Below are 17,172 nucleotides of genomic sequence, written 5' to 3'. Positions count from 1 at the left end.
GATTAGGCCTAACTGCTCCCACCTGTACATGAAGGCTCCTTCCTACAGTGGGATGAGAAGGGGTTAATACAGCCATATGCTTTACTACAGCTCTTGAAGCCCTCACTCACCAGACATATGAGAGGACTCTGGGGGAGATATAGCGTCCTTCCAGGACTTTTCCTGTCACTTTCTTACAATATATATGTTATATATATTTTTATTTGTGGAGGTGCTGGCCTGCAATGCCCACGAACAGAGTGAACTCTAATCACAGGCATTAGCATCGGGCTTCCGCTGTAGAATTCGGCAGAGCGGCTGCCATCTTTAAAGACCTGACTTACGGTGGATTTCAGGAAGGGGTTAAAACAGTAGCTCAATGGTAGATACAATTGTTGTACAACAAACTTGAGCTCCTTGGCATTGATAACAATTATGCTGCTCTGAAAAAAAAAAATTCCCTGCTCATACAGATGTATGCTGATGATGATGATGGCGATGATGACATGAATGATGGAAGACACGCAGCTTGTGAAAACTGCCTGGTTACTACTATAGACTTTTATATGATCATAACTTACATTCTGCTGTATATACAAAGCTTTTTGCTGTTTATAAAGCGCTTCTTATTCTGCCTATACAAAGGTTTCCTGTGAGAGTGTTTCCAAAACTAAAAACACCAGCTGAGGTCATTGGATGGAGACTTCTAGAATCCCTCGTTTTAATGAACATTTAGAGGAATATTTCCATGACTTTAGAAAATGATGATATTGCTGATAGATTTGCAAACATATCTTCTCTTTTGCTAAAACTGCTGCTGTAGACTGCTTGTCTTATATGGTAGTCATATATATTTATATATATTTTATATGACTATGGTATTCAGGTAGTTCAGTTATTATAGTACATTAATACTGTTCTATTTAAAATTTCATGTTAAATCCTATTGACTATAATGGGGTCCCTATTGTTTATGACACTCTCATAGGCCTGAGGAGAGGCCATCAATCTCAAAAACCCCTTTAATTTAGATTATTTAACCCCTTCACGACATTCATCATACTATTACAGCAGATGCCATGTCTTTATAGATGGTGGCCGCCATAAGTTAGGTTAACTTTTCTCTGTATGTGGAATATACATTGATTTAAGTATTTAAGATCGGTCTCACATCTTCTACGACCCGTATAGCTATTCCACTCAATTAAATATCTTGCCAAAGAGAAATCTCTCTGTCCTTATCAGGCTGTGTCCTCACTCCTAATTTCCTTCCCTCTGCTAAACTACCTTTCGCTGAAAAATCACTACTGTCTCCAGATGGACTGCAGGTCAACATGACTCAGAAGGCACATGTCTATATAGAAGTTGATGGAGAGAGAAGGGGGGGGGGGGAGAGAAGGGGGGGGGGGGAGAGAGAAGGGGGGTGGGGAGAGAGAAGGGGGGTGGGGAGAGAGAGGGGGGAGGGGGAGAGAGAAGTGGGGGGGGAGAAGAGTGAAAAGTAGGCATAGTTGCTTAGGCAAACATGTTCACTGGATTTATTTATGCCTTAAAAAAAAAAAAAAAAGTGCATAAATACGTTCAAATCCACCCCAATCTGGGAGTCCCATAAAAACAGTGCAGACTACAGACTACTATTGCACAAACAACAGACACTTACAAAACTATCGTGTTTCCCCGAAAATAAGACAGTGTCTTATATTAAATTTTGATCCTAAAGATATGCTATGTCTTATTTTCAGGGGAAGTCTTATTTTATTTTAGTGTGCTGCTGCCACCACTGTGCTACGCGGAGATGTGCTTGCTGCGCAAAGACTTTATGAAGAAAAACATTGCAGCCGGCGAGTGGCGCTGTGTGCGGTGCTCCGTGTGCACAGGAAAGTCGGCTGCTGCCGCTGCTGTGATACCGTACGTTGTATCCACTGTTCTTGCTGCTGTGGGATGAGCTGGGAGAGTGGAACCACCACATACGATGCTTAGTGTATGCACAGTAGGCATCTCCCAGAAGATTATTCATAAGTTTGTGCTGAATGCAAAGTCTCGCCGTGTGGGTAAATCTCTTACATATTGCCCTTTGAGATTTTAGTAAATAATCTTTTAAAGGGGCTCTATCATTGGGAAAAGTCATTTTTAGATAATCACATCCTTGCATAGGCGTTAGAAAGGCTATTCCACACGTACCTTTTGTATGTAAATGGCCTCAGTAGTGTTTGAATAAGTCCGTTTTTATTCATATGCTAATGAACTTCGACCGTGCACTGGAAGTCTCACTGTGCATTGTCTGCTCTACATGTATGTACAGTAGAGGCTGCTGTGGTGATGACATACATACACATAGAGCAGACTGTGATCACAGACACTTCCAGTGCATGGTTGAAGTTCATTAGCATATGAACAGAAAAAACAGAAGTATTCAAACACTACTGAGGCGATTTACATACAAAAGGCATGTGTGAAATAGCCTTTCTATACAAGGATGTGATTATCTAAAAAAGACTTTTCCCAACGATAGAGCCCCTTTAAACAACTGAGAAAACTTGAAAAAGGTTGGCCTACGTAAAGGTCCATTCACACGGAGTAAGTCGACGCTGATTCTGGCACGATAACTCACGGCAGTCAAAGACTCCATTTGACTTCAATGGGTTTCGTTTTCCGCATGGAACACATTGAAATCAATGGGAGGCTTTTTAACCCATTGATTTCAATGTGTTCTGCACGGAAAACTAAACCCATTGAAGTCAAAGGGAGTCTTTTTATCAGCGCTGATTCTGCCACGAGTTATCGTGCAGGGTTACTTTGTGTGAATAGACCCTAATACTTGTCTCCCGAGAAGGCCTCTCACTCATATTGATTGATATGTTAAGTCTATGTCACTTTGTAATTTCTAATATTGTCTGTTGTCTGTTGGCGCTATATAAAGTTATTCTCTACGCTGTAATAAACTGATAGTACACGGTGCGAATAGCTATAAATTCAGGCACAAATTGGTAATACATATGTCACATGGCAGACACTATGTTAAAGGAAAAGGCAGCAAATATAAGGAATAAATATTATAATCATCGTGGCCCCGTCTCTAAATTGACGTAAATCACTCTGTTCATCCATCTGGTTTCAACTTCTCTCCACCTGCCATGTAATTTGACATTGTAAGCACTAAACAGATTTTCTGCGCTAATCTAACATTTCATTAACAAAGCAGACCCCACCCCAGACTGATGTCTTCCAGATGGAGCGATATGCGAGACAGAAAAGAATGAGATTAAAGGCAGGATGTAACTGATTTTCTGAAATATAGTAACCCACATTAATGTAAGCTTGAGCGCGGCAAAGAACAGACGGATGGTAAAACACAGGTGAAAAAAAAGGTCACATTTTATTTAACAAGGATTGGCCAAAAATGGAAACATACAAATACAAAGTGTACAATCTAGAAAGATTTTCACACAAAAAACTGCACTTCATATAGGTGTATTCCAACTGAGGTACTGTATAGAACACGCAGGCACCTTAGAGTCACTCTTTATGTGACATAATAATAATAGAGTTACATTACAGGACATACAAAGTTTGGAATTTAGTTGGGACCAGACTATATCCATTCACTGACATTTACTGTATGTGACCACATTATCTAGCATTAGAAATGGCTACTATATATTTGGGACCACATGTCACTTAAGATGGTATGGTATTAATAAGACCTGTGTTGTTCAAACACAAGCTTCTGCTTCTAAAACAGGCCTCAGATAACGCAGTAACGCATTACATTTAGGTTGTATTCACATGTTGCAGTTGAGGTGCAAATAAAACTGCAAAGAAGAAAAATACAACTAGTTAGTAGTTTACCATGTCTCACCTGTGAAAACCACAACTAGAACAAAAACTGCGCTTTGCTCCAATACGGTTTCAATTGCACCTCAGAAGCCATATGTAATAGCACCCATTAAGAGCAACAATAATACATTCTATAAAAACACAGGAAACAATACATTTTAGGTGTATTCCCACTAGTTTTTATGAAAAGCTGTTTTTTTTTGCAGTGTTTTTCATGGTTTTTTTTTTCCCAAAAAAATTCTGGCCAGACATTAGCTGTAAGGCAATAGGGAAGGATTGCACTCACTACAAAAAGTAAGTTTTGTTTGGTCCAAGTGTGTTATTTTGGGCGTCATTGCATTGCATTTTGGAGGGTTTTTTATTTGAAAAAAACAATTGACAATTTTTTGGAAGACACATGAATTTTGATGTGCTTTTTCAACAAGTTTTTTTAAACATCTGTGTGAATATAAAAAAAAAAAAAAAAAAAAAAAAAAAAAAAACACCAACCAAAAGATGCTTGTACATGACATTTTTGCAAGACAACCCCCCTGGATCCCCTCACAAGTGTGTGTGAAGGAAGCCTTCGGCTGAAGTCATATTTTGCAGAAACGTGGAGTTTTCTTTTGCTCAAAAAACCACAGCAAAATTTGCAACAAAAAAAGCTGTGTTTTCGCAACATGGAGCCTCAGCATAAGGCCCTACATTGCAGAATTACAGCTTTTTCTGTTGAAGATTTTGCTGGGTTTTTTTTTCTTGAGCCAAATCCAAAAATGGCTTCAAAAGGAATGGAATTTTTTTTTAAAAAGCTGCATTTCCACAACGTGGGGCCTCAGCCTTAGAACTACCGCAGTGCTTTAAACAGCAAGTTTGCGGAGTTTTCCTCCACAGACTTTCTGTTACAATTATATCTACGAGAAAGCTGCCCGTATTTCCGTATTTGATGTTGTGATTTCCAAAACCATGCCATTGTTGGAAATCAAAGCGTGTCCGCGCTTCGGTTTTAAACGCACAGTAGGCATGGGATTCGCTTGTATCCCATCCACTTTGCAGTTACTATAAAAAGCCGCGATTTTTCTAGCGGCGTTTCCTTCCTGTGGGGCCCCAGCCTTAAAGGTTTTTTTTTTGTTTTTCTTATATGGCATGTGATTTAGCATAAGCTATGTATGATCACTGGCGATCTGACATAAAAGCCCCTCACTGATCTGCAAATCCATTTGTAATATTTCCCCTGAATCAAGCTATCCATAAAAATAGATAATAAGGGAGTATTATACAGGTTATGAATTTATGTCTACCATACTGATGAACTGTATGACCTATATGATAAGAATTGTCCTAAATTGTGCAGTTTGGGCGCATAGAGCACATATTGAAGATCTTCTAATACATCTGGACAAACAGCTTGTATCCACATCCTGTTAATTCCCAGTGCTACTTTTCTCAAACTCAATGAATAAATCATTACTGATGCATAGACAGAACTGCTGTCACATAGATATTCTCTCTGTGAAGCATGGGATTTTTCAAAAAAAACAATCGGACCTTGATTGATGAAAAGAATCCAAGGAGTTTATTTCAGGAAGTCCAGTTTTAACAAAAAAAATAATTCTTCAGAAAATTTCCATAATGCATACAACAAACACCTTGTACCTCAGGCTGCTGTAGTCTCACAAACAATTCATCATGTGAACTTCACCAACACACCCAGCTTTCTGGGAATTGGAATCATTTTATACCTTAGACATTTCCCATAATACTCTGCAGTTTTCCCTATAAAACCCTGGAGTTGCTGCAGACTTGCCTCTTATAAGATCAGGGCGGACACACCCAGTGCAACTCCACTCATGCAGGTAAATATGCAAAAACACTTTATAAATCCATGTTAATGTGAACAGTTCCTTAGTGTTAGTATATGGTTCCCAGATGGTAAGACAAGAAATAGTAGGAAAATAGAGCATTAGGTGGCCAGCCTAATGAGGAAAGAAAGAAATAAGAAGCAGTAATAGAACATTCACACAGAGATATTACCAGATCTGGGGACTTATGTACCACCACTAAGGTTACAAAGAAGAAATCACATGGAAACATAACACAAAATAGTTTACCTCTTCACATTCCTCCCCCCTTAAGAAGAAGCTTGTCCTTCTTCAGACAGCTTTCACTTCAGCACCATACCTGGACAAATGATCGGCATTTTGGTGCTTGGACCCTGACCGATGTTGTATCTCAAATTTAAATGGCTGTAATGCTAAATACCATCTAGTTATTCTGGCATTTTTGTCCTTCATGGTATGAATCCAAGTGAGGGGATGATGATCCGTCACTAAAGTAAACTCTCTTCCTAATAAATAATAGCGTAATGCCTCCAATGCCCACTTTATCGCCAGCCCTTCCTTCTCGATTGTAGAATACTTTTGTTCACGGGGAAAAAGTTTCCTACTTAAATAAAGAATAGGGTGTTCCTCACCATTAATCTCTTGACTCAGGACTGCCCCAAGTCCCACCTCAGATGCATCCGTCTGTACAATAAATGGTTTGTCATAGTTTGGGCTTTGTAAGACTGGTTCTTTACACAAAATTTCTTTTATTTGTTCAAAAGCTGAATCACATTCTGTTGTCCATATCACGTCCTCTCTACTGTTTTTTTTAGTTAGGTCGGTTAAGGGAGCAACGATAGTAGCAAAGTTTGGAATAAAACGTCTATAATAGCCAACAAGACCTAAAAAGGATCTGACCTCTTTCTTTGTGGCTGGAATAGTCGCAGATTGAATGGCTTGTACTTTGGATATCTCTGGCCTTACTTTACCACTACCCACAATAAACCCAAGGTACTTTGTTTCTTGGAATCCCAAAGCACATTTACGTGGATTAATTGTAAATCCTGCTTTCCCAATTTCAGTTATCACCTTTTCCAAGTGATACAAGTGCTCTTCCCATGATTTGCTAAAGATTACCACATCATCTAAATAAGCAGCACTGTACTCCGTATGATCCTTCAAGAGTAAGTCCATGGCTCTTTGAAACGTGGCTGGAGCACCATGAAGACCAAATGGCATGTTTCTGAACTGATACAGACCATTAGGCATCACAAAAGCAGTTTTTTCTTTTGATTTCTCATCAAGTGGAATTTGCCAGTACCCCTTACATAAATCTAGGGTAGAAATATATTCTGCACACCCCAATCTATCTATGAGCTCATCAATACGCGGCATTGGGTAATTGTCAAAACTAGATATAGCATTAATTTTACGAAAATCTATGCAAAATCTTATTGTCCCATCTTTTTTCCCAACCATCACTACAGGTGATGACCAAGGACTTTTAGAGGGTTCAATAACGCCCAATTTAAGCATTTCCTGAACCTCATTTTCAGCCTTACCCTTTAATTTTTCAGGTATACGATAAGGTCTCTGTCTGATAGGTGGATGATCTCCAGTATTTATTGTATGAGAAACTAAAGACACACGGCCAGGCTTACTTCCAAAAATATGTGAACTAGACCCTATAATCTTCCTCAGATCACAATGTTGCTCTTTAGATAACTTTGGATTCAATGTTACCTCTGACCAGTGAGCACAATTTTTCAACAAATCATAAATTTCTTCAGACATATCCTGTGAAGACTCTGCGACAATAGTACACGTAGTGTTATCTTTAGGACCAACCTCTGGTTCAATCCAACGTTTTAATAAATTTACATGGTAAACCTTATTTTTTTGTTTTTTATCTGGGGTTTCAATTTCAAAGTCAACAGGACCTGTTTGTCTAACCACTTTATATGGCCCTTGCCATCTGGCCAACAATTTATTCTCACTGCTGGGAAGTAAGAGAAGAACCTTATCCCCAACTTTAATCGATTTATTTTTGGCATGTTGATCATACCATTTCTTTTGGTAAACTTTTGCCTTGTGGACATTATCATGAGCTACCTTAATCAATTTCATTAATCTTTCTCTCATTTCCAATACATGTTCCACCACATTCTTCTGATGACCATCTTTACCTTCCCATACCTCTTTAATAACATCCAAGAGTCCCCTGGGTCGTCTCCCATATAACAATTCAAAAGGACTAAACCCTGTAGACTCTTGTGGAACCTCACGATAGGCAAATAATAGAAAGGGCAACCATTTGTCCCACAGTTTTGGATCATTATGTGCAAATTTCCTAAGCATGTTTTTCAAGGTTTGGTTATACCGTTCAGTCACCCCATCAGTTTGTGGATGATAAGGGGTAGTCCTGAGAGGCTGTATACCAAGAAGCTTATAAACTTCTAAGAGAAAGGAAGATGTAAAGTTACTCCCCTGATCAGTAAGGATATGCTTAGGTAATCCAATCCTGCTAAACACCTTCAAAATTTCCTCTGCAACTCTTTTAGCAGTAACTGTGCGCATAGGTATGGCTTCAGGATACTTGGTACAGTAATCAACAATTGTAAGAATAAAACGGTTACCTTTGGAACTTCTTTCTAGTGGACCGATAATATCCATACCCACAGTATTAAATGGTTCATCAATTATTGGTAAGGGTATAAGCTCTGCTTTGGGAGGAGCTGAAGCAGTGTACTGACATATTGGGCAACTACGACAGTAAGTAGTGATCTCATCATAAACTCCAGGCCAATAGAACCGATAGAGTACTCTGGCCAAAGTTCTTTTATAACCCAAATGTCCAGCAACAGGAATATCATGCGCTAATTTCAAAATTTCTGGTCTAAACTTTTTTGGCACAACTAACTGTTGCACTTGTTCTCCTGTTTTTGGGTGACTACACACTCTATATAAAATATTGTTTTCCACCAGATAATAGGGTGTAACAAGCTGCTTACCACTTTCTGCAACCACTTTACTGTTAGTTAAACCGTGTTCATACAATGCATATAAGTCAATGTCCTGTTTTTGTTCAAATGTAATATCAGTGTCCCACAAGTCAGCATTTTTATACTTGCCATCCAGGGAAAGTCTTCTCCTAGAGACATCCTGCTGTCCTGGAACTCTCAGAGGCTTTGATGATGGCGGCTCCATGATGTCCTCATGGAATGGGAAAATGTCCTCCAAAGTCTCACCTCTCTTGTGTGCCTTTGCTTTAGCTCTGGTATTCACAGCAGACAGCTGGCTTTTCCCCATTAGCAAATCTTTGAATCCGGGTGTGGTTCTTCCAAGGATCACTGGTACTTGTAGTTCTGGAACAACAACTACTGGCATGGTAAAACATTTTTCATCCAACTGCAGGTCAATATTTGATGTGGAGTATTTTTTTGTATCTCCATGAACACAAGTAATTGGCACTTTGGGAGAGTCCATCTTCTGAGTTATTAGGTTCTCCTTTACCAAGCTTAATTTACTGCCAGAATCAAGCAAAGCATTCACGTTCTGTCCATTAACTTGGATTGGCAGAATGAAGTCACTGCTAGCAAAAAATGATCCAGACTTTGTGCCTTTAGTGCTTTTTCTGGGGCAAAATTTAGCTATGTGTCCCTTTTCTTGGCAAATATAGCACATTTTTTCACTGGTGACAGTTTTTAATGGACTTCTAGCTTCTTGACTTCTCCCTCCAGAGAAAGTTCTGAATGGTTTGGCTGGGCCAGTTGCAGACCTGCTTAAGTCTCTCTTTGCTAGGATAAAGTCCTCTGCCAAAGAAATAGCTTTGTCAGCATTTTTGGGCCGATGTTTTTTAACCCAAGCAAGAACATCAGCTGGAAGAATTTGTAAAAATTGTTCAAGTATGATCACTTCACTGATCTGCTCAGTCGTCTTGTTGTCTGGTTTCATCCATTTCATGTATAAGTCTTGCAGGCGAGTAAAGACTTCTCTTGGACCATCAGTGTAGCTGTACTTGAGTTCTCTGAACCTCTGTCTATAGGTTTCCTCACTGATGTCATATCGCCTTAGAATAGTCTCTTTAACCAAGTCATAGTTATTTGCATCATTCATGTTCATGTGGCTATATGCCAGTTGGGCTTGTCCAGTAAGATATGGCGCCAGTCTTACCACCCACTGTTCCTTAGGCCACTGACAGGTATGTGCAATTCTTTCAAATGTGGTTAAATATGCCTCAATATCATCTTCTGGAGAAAGTTTTGTCATGCGAGGGTCTTTCCAAGCAACAGGGGGTCTCAGGGTTTGAAACAGCTCCCTCCAGCGTTCATCCTGACGTCGCAATTCCTCGCAATTTCTCCTGGCTTCCTCCATTTGCCTTTTTTCTGCATTGATCTGCTGCACAGTTAACCATTTCATAAGCTCAGCAATGCTCTCTGGTAAAGTCTTTTCAGAAGGCTCAGCAACACTTGGAGTTAATGGAGCAGCTGTGGCTCCTTGCACTTCTGCATCCTCCTCTAGCAGTGCTCTCTGTCTGACACCTTGACTTTCCATATTCACTAGTTTCCTTGCAACAGTTCGCTTTGCAGACTTAGTTGGCGGCTTTGCATTAATACGCCAGGAACGTGTCTTGTACATAACTCCCTTGTTTCTTTAGGCTTGAGTACTTACAGCAATACTCCAAAAATCATCCCGTTTCTGACACCATATGTGAAGCATGGGATTTTTCAAAAAAACAATCGGACCTTGATTGATGAAAAGAATCCAAGGAGTTTATTTCAGGAAGTCCAGTTTTAACAAAAAAAATAATTCTTCAGAAAATTTCCATAATGCATACAACAAACACCTTGTACCTCAGGCTGCTGTAGTCTCACAAACAATTCATCATGTGAACTTCACCAACACACCCAGCTTTCTGGGAATTGGAATCATTTTATACCTTAGACATTTCCCATAATACTCTGCAGTTTTCCCTATAAAACCCTGGAGTTGCTGCAGACTTGCCTCTTATAAGATCAGGGGAGACACACCCAGTGCAACTCCACTCATGCAGGTAAATATGCAAAAACACTTTATAAATCCATGTTAATGTGAACAGTTCCTTAGTGTTAGTATATGGTTCCCAGATGGTAAGACAAGAAATAGTAGGAAAATAGAGCATTAGGTGGCCAGCCTAATGAGGAAAGAAAGAAATAAGAAGCAGTAATAGAACATTCACACAGAGATATTACCAGATCTGGGGTCTTATGTACCACCACTAAGGTTACAAAGAAGAAATCACATGGAAACATAACACAAAATAGTTTACCTCTTCACACAGAGAGAACCAAGATAAGATTTATCAGCTAGATGGGATCCCCCATCCTGGACAGCTGCAGCATTGATGACAACAATCCTTTTCTCATCCCATCCTTTGTGAAGCATGGGATTTTTCAAAAAAACAATCGGACCTTGATTGATGAAAAGAATCCAAGGAGTTTACTTCAGGATGTCCAGTTTTAACAAAAAAAATAATTCTTCAGAAAATCTCCATAATGTATACAACAAACACCTTGTACCTCAGGCTGCTGTAGTCTCACAAACAATTCATCATGTGAACTTCACCAACACATACCCAGCTTTCTGGGAATTGGAATCATTTTATACCTTAGACATTTCCCATAATACTCTGCAGTTTTCCCTATAAAACCCTGGAGTTGCTGCAGACTTGCCTCTTATAAGATCAGGGCGGACACACCCAGTGCAACTCCACTCATGCAGGTAAATATGCAAAAACACTTTATAAATCCATGTTAATGTGAACAGTTCCTTAGTGTTAGTATATGGTTCCCAGATGGTAAGACAAGAAATAGTAGGAAAATAGAGCATTAGGTGGCCAGCCTAATGAGGAAAGAAAGAAATAAGAAGCAGTAATAGAACATTCACACAGAGATATTACCAGATCTGGGGTCTTATGTACCACCACTAAGGTTACAAAGAAGAAATCACATGGAAACATAACACAAAATAGTTTACCTCTTCACATTCCTCCCCCCTTAAGAAGAAGTTTGTCCTTCTTCAGACCGCTTTCACTTCAGCACCATACCTAGACAAATGATCGGCATTTTGGTGCTTGGACCCTGACCGATGTTGTATCTCAAATTTAAATGGCTGTAATGCTAGATACCATCTAGTTATTCTGGCATTTTTGTCCTTCATGGTATGAATCCAAGTGAGGGGATGATGATCCGTCACTAAAGTAAACTCTCTTCCTAATAAATAATAGCGTAATGCCTCCAATGCCCACTTTATCGCCAGCCCTTCCTTCTCGATTGTAGAATACTTTTGTTCACGGGGAAAAAGTTTCCTACTTAAAGAATAGGGTGTTCCTCACCATTAATCTCTTGACTCAGGACTGCCCCAAGTCCCACCTCAGATGCATCCGTCTGTACAATAAATGGTTTGTCATAGTTTGGGCTTTGTAAGACTGGTTCTTTACACAAAATTTCTTTTATTTGTTCAAAAGCTAAATCACATTCTGTTGTCCATATCACGTCCTCTCTACTGTTCTTTTTAGTTAGGTCGGTTAAGGGAGCAACGATAGTAGCAAAGTTTGGAATAAAACGTCTATAATAGCCAACAAGACCTAAAAAGGATCTGACCTCTTTCTTTGTGGCTGGAATAGTCGCAGATTGAATGGCTTGTACTTTGGATATCTCTGGCCTTACTTTACCACTACCCACAATAAACCCAAGGTACTTTGTTTCTTGGAATCCCAAAGCACATTTACGTGGATTAATTGTAAATCCTGCTTTCCCAATTTGTTATCACCTTTTCCAAGTGATACAAGTGCTCTTCCCATGATTTGCTAAAGATTACCACATCATCTAAATAAGCAGCACTGTACTCCGTATGATCCTTCAAGAGTAAGTCCATGGCTCTTTGAAACGTGGCTGGAGCACCATGAAGACCAAATGGCATGTTTCTGAACTGATACAAACCATTAGGCATCACAAAGGCAGTTTTTTCTTTTGATTTCTCATCAAGCGGAATTTGCCAGTACCCCTTACATAAATCTAGGGTAGAAATATATTCTGCACACCCCAATCTATCTATGAGCTCATCAATACGCGGCATTGGGTAATTGTCAAAACTAGATATAGCATTAATTTTACGAAAATCTATGCAAAATCTTATTGTCCCATCTTTTTTCCCAACCATCACTACAGGTGATGACCAAGGACTTTTAGAGGGTTCAATAACTCCCAATTTAAGCATTTCTTGAACCTCATTTTCAGCCTTACCCTTTAATTTTTCAGGTATTTGATAAGGTCTCTGTCTGATAGGTGGATGATCTCCAGTATTTATTGTATGAGAAACTAAAGACACACGGCCAGGCTTACTTCCAAAAATATGTGAACTAGACCCAATAATCTTCCTCAGGTCACAATATTGCTCTTTAGATAACTTTGGATTCAATGTTACCTCTGACCAGTGAGCACAATTTTTCAACAAATCATACATTTCTTCAGACACATCTTGTGAAGACTCTGCTACAATAGTACACGTAGTGTTATCTTTAGGACCAACCTCTGGTTCAATCCAACGTTTTAATAAATTTACATGGTAAACCTTATTTTTTTGTTTTTTATCTGGGGTTTCAATTTCAAAGTCAACAGGACCTGTTTGTCTAACCACTTTATATGGCCCTTGCCATCTGGCCAACAACTTATTCTCACTGCTGGGAAGTAAGAGAAGAACCTTATCCCCAACTTTAATTGATTTATTTTTGGCATGTTGATCATACCATTTCTTTTGGTAAACTTTTGCCTTGTGGACATTATCATGAGCTACCTTAATCAATTTCATTAATCTTTCTCTCATTTCCAATACATGTTCCACCACATTCTTCTGATGACCATCTTTACCTTCCCATACCTCTTTAATAACATCCAAGAGTCCCCTGGGTCGTCTCCCATATAACAATTCAAAAGGACTAAACCCTGTAGACTCTTGTGGAACCTCACGATAGGCAAATAATAGAAAGGGCAACCATTTGTCCCACAGTTTTGGATCGTTATGTGCAAATTTCCTAAGCATGTTTTTCAAGGTTTGGTTATACCGTTCAGTCAACCCATCAGTTTGTGGATGATAAGGGGTAGTCCTGAGAGGCTGTATACCAAGAAGCTTATAAACTTCTAACAGAAAGGAAGATGTAAAGTTACTCCCCTGATCAGTAAGGATTTGCTTAGGTAATCCAACCCTGCTAAACACATTCAAAATTTCCTCTGCAACTCTTTTAGCAGTAACTGTGCGCATAGGTATGGCTTCAGGATACTTGGTACAGTAATCAACAATTGTAAGAATGAAACGGTTACCTTTGGAACTTCTTTCTAGTGGACCGATAATATCCATACCCACAGTATTAAATGGTTCATCAATTATTGGTAAGGGTATAAGCTCTGCTTTGGGAGGAGCTGAAGCAGTGTACTGACATATTGGGCAACTACGACAGTAAGTAGTGATCTCATCATAAACTCCAGGCCAATAGAACCGATAGAGTACTCTGGCCAAAGTTCTTTTATAACCCAAATGTCCAGCAACAGGAATATCATGCGCTAATTTCAAAATTTCTGGTCTAAACTTTTTTGGCACAACTAACTGTTGCACTTGCTCTCCTGTTTTTGGGTGACTACACACTCTATATAAAATATTGTTTTCCACCAGATAATAGGGTGTAACAAGCTGCTTACCACTTTCTGCAACCACTTTACTGTTAGTTAAACCGTGTTCATACAATGCATACAAGTCAATGTCCTGTTTTTGTTCAAATGTAATATCAGTGTCCCACAAGTCAGCATTTTTATACTTGCCATCCAGGGAAACGCTTCTCCTAGAGACATCCTGCTGTCCTGGAACTCTCAGAGGCTTTGATGATGGCGGCTCCATGATGTCCTCATGGAATGGGAAAATGTCCTCCAAAGTCTCACCTCTCTTGTGTGCCTTTGCTTTAGCCCTGGTAGTCACAGCAGACAGCTGGCTTTTCCCCATTAGCAAATCTTTGAATCCGGGTGTGGTTCTTCCAAGGATCACTGGTACTTGTAGTTCTGGAACAACAACTGCTGGCATGGTAAAACATTTCTCATCCAACTGCAGGTCAATATTTGATGTGGAGTATTTTTTTGTATCTCCATGAACACAAGTAATTGGCACTTTGGGAGAGTCCATCTTCTGAGTTATTAGGTTCTCCTTTACCAAGCTTAATTTACTGCCAGAATCAAGCAAAGCATCCACGTTCTGTCCATTAACTTGGATTGGCAGCATGAAGTCACTGCTAGCAAAAAACGATCCAGACTTTGTGCCTTTAGTGCTTTTCCTGGGGCAAAATTTAGCTATGTGTCCCTTTTCTTGGCAAATATAGCACATTTTTTCACTGGTGACAGTTTTTAATGGACTTCTGGTTTCTTGACCTCTCCCTCCAGAGAAAGTTCTGAATGGTTTGGATGGGCCAGTTTCAGACCTGCTTAAGTCTCTCTTTGCTAGGATAAAGTCCTCTGCTAAAGAAATAGCTTTGTCAGCATTTTTGGGCCGATGTTTTTTAACCCAAGCAAGAACATCAGCTGGAAGAATTTGTAAAAATTGTTCAAGTATGATTGCTTCACTAATCTGCTCAGTCGTCTTGTTGTCTGGTTTCATCCATTTCATGTATAAGTCTTGCAGGCGAGTAAAGACTTCTCTTGGACCATCAGTGTAGCTGTACTTGAGTTCTCTGAACCTCTGTCTGTAGGTTTCCTCACTGATCTCATATCGCCTTAGAATAGTCTCTTTAACCAAGTCATAGTTATTTGCATCATTCATGTTCATGTGGCTATATGCCAGTTGGGCTTGTCCAGTAAGATATGACGCCAGTCTTACCACCCACTGTTCCTTTGGCCACTGACAGGTATGTGCAATTCTTTCAAATGTGGTTAAATATGCTTCAATATCATCTTCTGGAGAAAGTTTTGTCATGCGAGGGTCTTTCCAAGCAACAGGGGGTCTCAGGGTTTGAAACAGCTCCCTCCAGCGTTCATCCTGACGTCGCAATTCCTCGCAATTTCTCCTGGCTTCCTCCATTTGCCTTTTTTCTGCATTGATCTGCTGCACAGTTAACCATTTCATAAGCTCAGCAATGCTCTCTGGTAAAGTCTTTTCAGAAGGCTCAGCAACACTTGGAGTTAATGGAGCAGCTGTGGCTCCTTGCACTTCTGCATCCTCCTCTAGCAGTGCTCTCTGTCTGACACCTTGACTTTCCATATTCACCAGTTTCCTTGCAACAGTTCGCTTTGCAGACTTAGTTGGTGGCTTTGCATTAATACGCCAGGAACGTGTCTTGTACATAACTCCCTTGTTTCTTTAGGCTTGAGTACTTACAGCAATACTCCAAAAATCATCCCACTTCTGACACCATATGTGAAGCATGGGATTTTTCAAAAAAACAATCGGACCTTGATTGATGAAAAGAATCCAAGGAGTTTACTTCAGGATGTCCAGTTTTAACAAAAAAAATAATTCTTCAGAAAATCTCCATAATGTATACAACAAACACCTTGTACCTCAGGCTGCTGTAGTCTCACAAACAATTCATCATGTGAACTTCACCAACACATACCCAGCTTTCTGGGAATTGGAATCATTTTATACCTTAGACATTTCCCATAATACTCTGCAGTTTTCCCTATAAAACCCTGGAGTTGCTGCAGACTTGCCTCTTATAAGATCAGGGCGGACACACCCAGTGCAACTCCACTCATGCAGGTAAATATGCAAAAACACTTTATAAATCCATGTTAATGTGAACAGTTCCTTAGTGTTAGTATATGGTTCCCAGATGGTAAGACAAGAAATAGTAGGAAAATAGAGCATTAGGTGGCCAGCCTAATGAGGAAAGAAAGAAATAAGAAGCAGTAATAGAACATTCACACAGAGATATTACCAGATCTGGGGTCTTATGTACCACCACTAAGGTTACAAAGAAGAAATCACATGGAAACATAACACAAAATAGTTTACCTCTTCACATACATATGGGATAAAATGACCTTTTTACATTACTTATTCTGTATTAGTAGCCTGTCTCTGTTAGTAGTAGCATTGGTCCAGCAAGGAAAGAGAAGATGTGGATCATTGGCCATATCCAAGCCTAATGTACTGAGGCTTGCTATTTATTTAGGACATGTTTTTGGAAAACAGGATTGTGCTGAGGGGATTAAAGGACAAAGAGCAATAGGACGGCATGTAAGATGGATAGAGACTGTCATAGAACTGATGATGCATATTGTATTGATGAACCTGAAGACAAAACAGGACATGAGGAAAATGAGATAAAACAGACTTAACTACCTAGGTCATAGATAATATTCTATAGTCTTCTGGACCAACATGATACTAGAATTTTCATATCTGGTTTATTCAGTCTCTGTAATCATTTTAATATCACTGTACATAACACAAGTATATACTATATCTTTATACAGTGTTGGTCAAAAGTATTGGCACCCCTGCAATTCTGTCAGATAATACTCATTTTCTTCCAGAAAAT

The 17,172-nt window shown here is 39.4% G+C and overlaps 1 long non-coding RNA gene across 1 annotated transcript; it reads right to left on the bottom strand.

The window, feature by feature from the left end:
* Positions 1-3,336: 3,336 nt before the first annotated feature.
* On the bottom strand, positions 3,337-17,168 carry LOC142202464 (uncharacterized). The gene is made up of 2 exons (XR_012716084.1): positions 16,644-17,168; positions 3,337-5,297 (listed from the first exon to the last, which is right to left on the bottom strand). It is a non-coding gene; the product is annotated as an uncharacterized LOC142202464 (long non-coding RNA).
* Between the last annotated feature and the right edge of the window lie 4 nt (positions 17,169-17,172).

The sequence above is a fragment of the Leptodactylus fuscus genome, chromosome 1 (genome assembly GCF_031893055.1).
Source record: "Leptodactylus fuscus isolate aLepFus1 chromosome 1, aLepFus1.hap2, whole genome shotgun sequence".
In the NCBI taxonomy this organism is placed as follows: Eukaryota; Metazoa; Chordata; class Amphibia; order Anura; family Leptodactylidae; genus Leptodactylus; species Leptodactylus fuscus.
The sequence above is the reverse complement of the archived record's forward strand: the minus strand, read 5'-3'. Positions and strand labels throughout refer to the sequence as shown.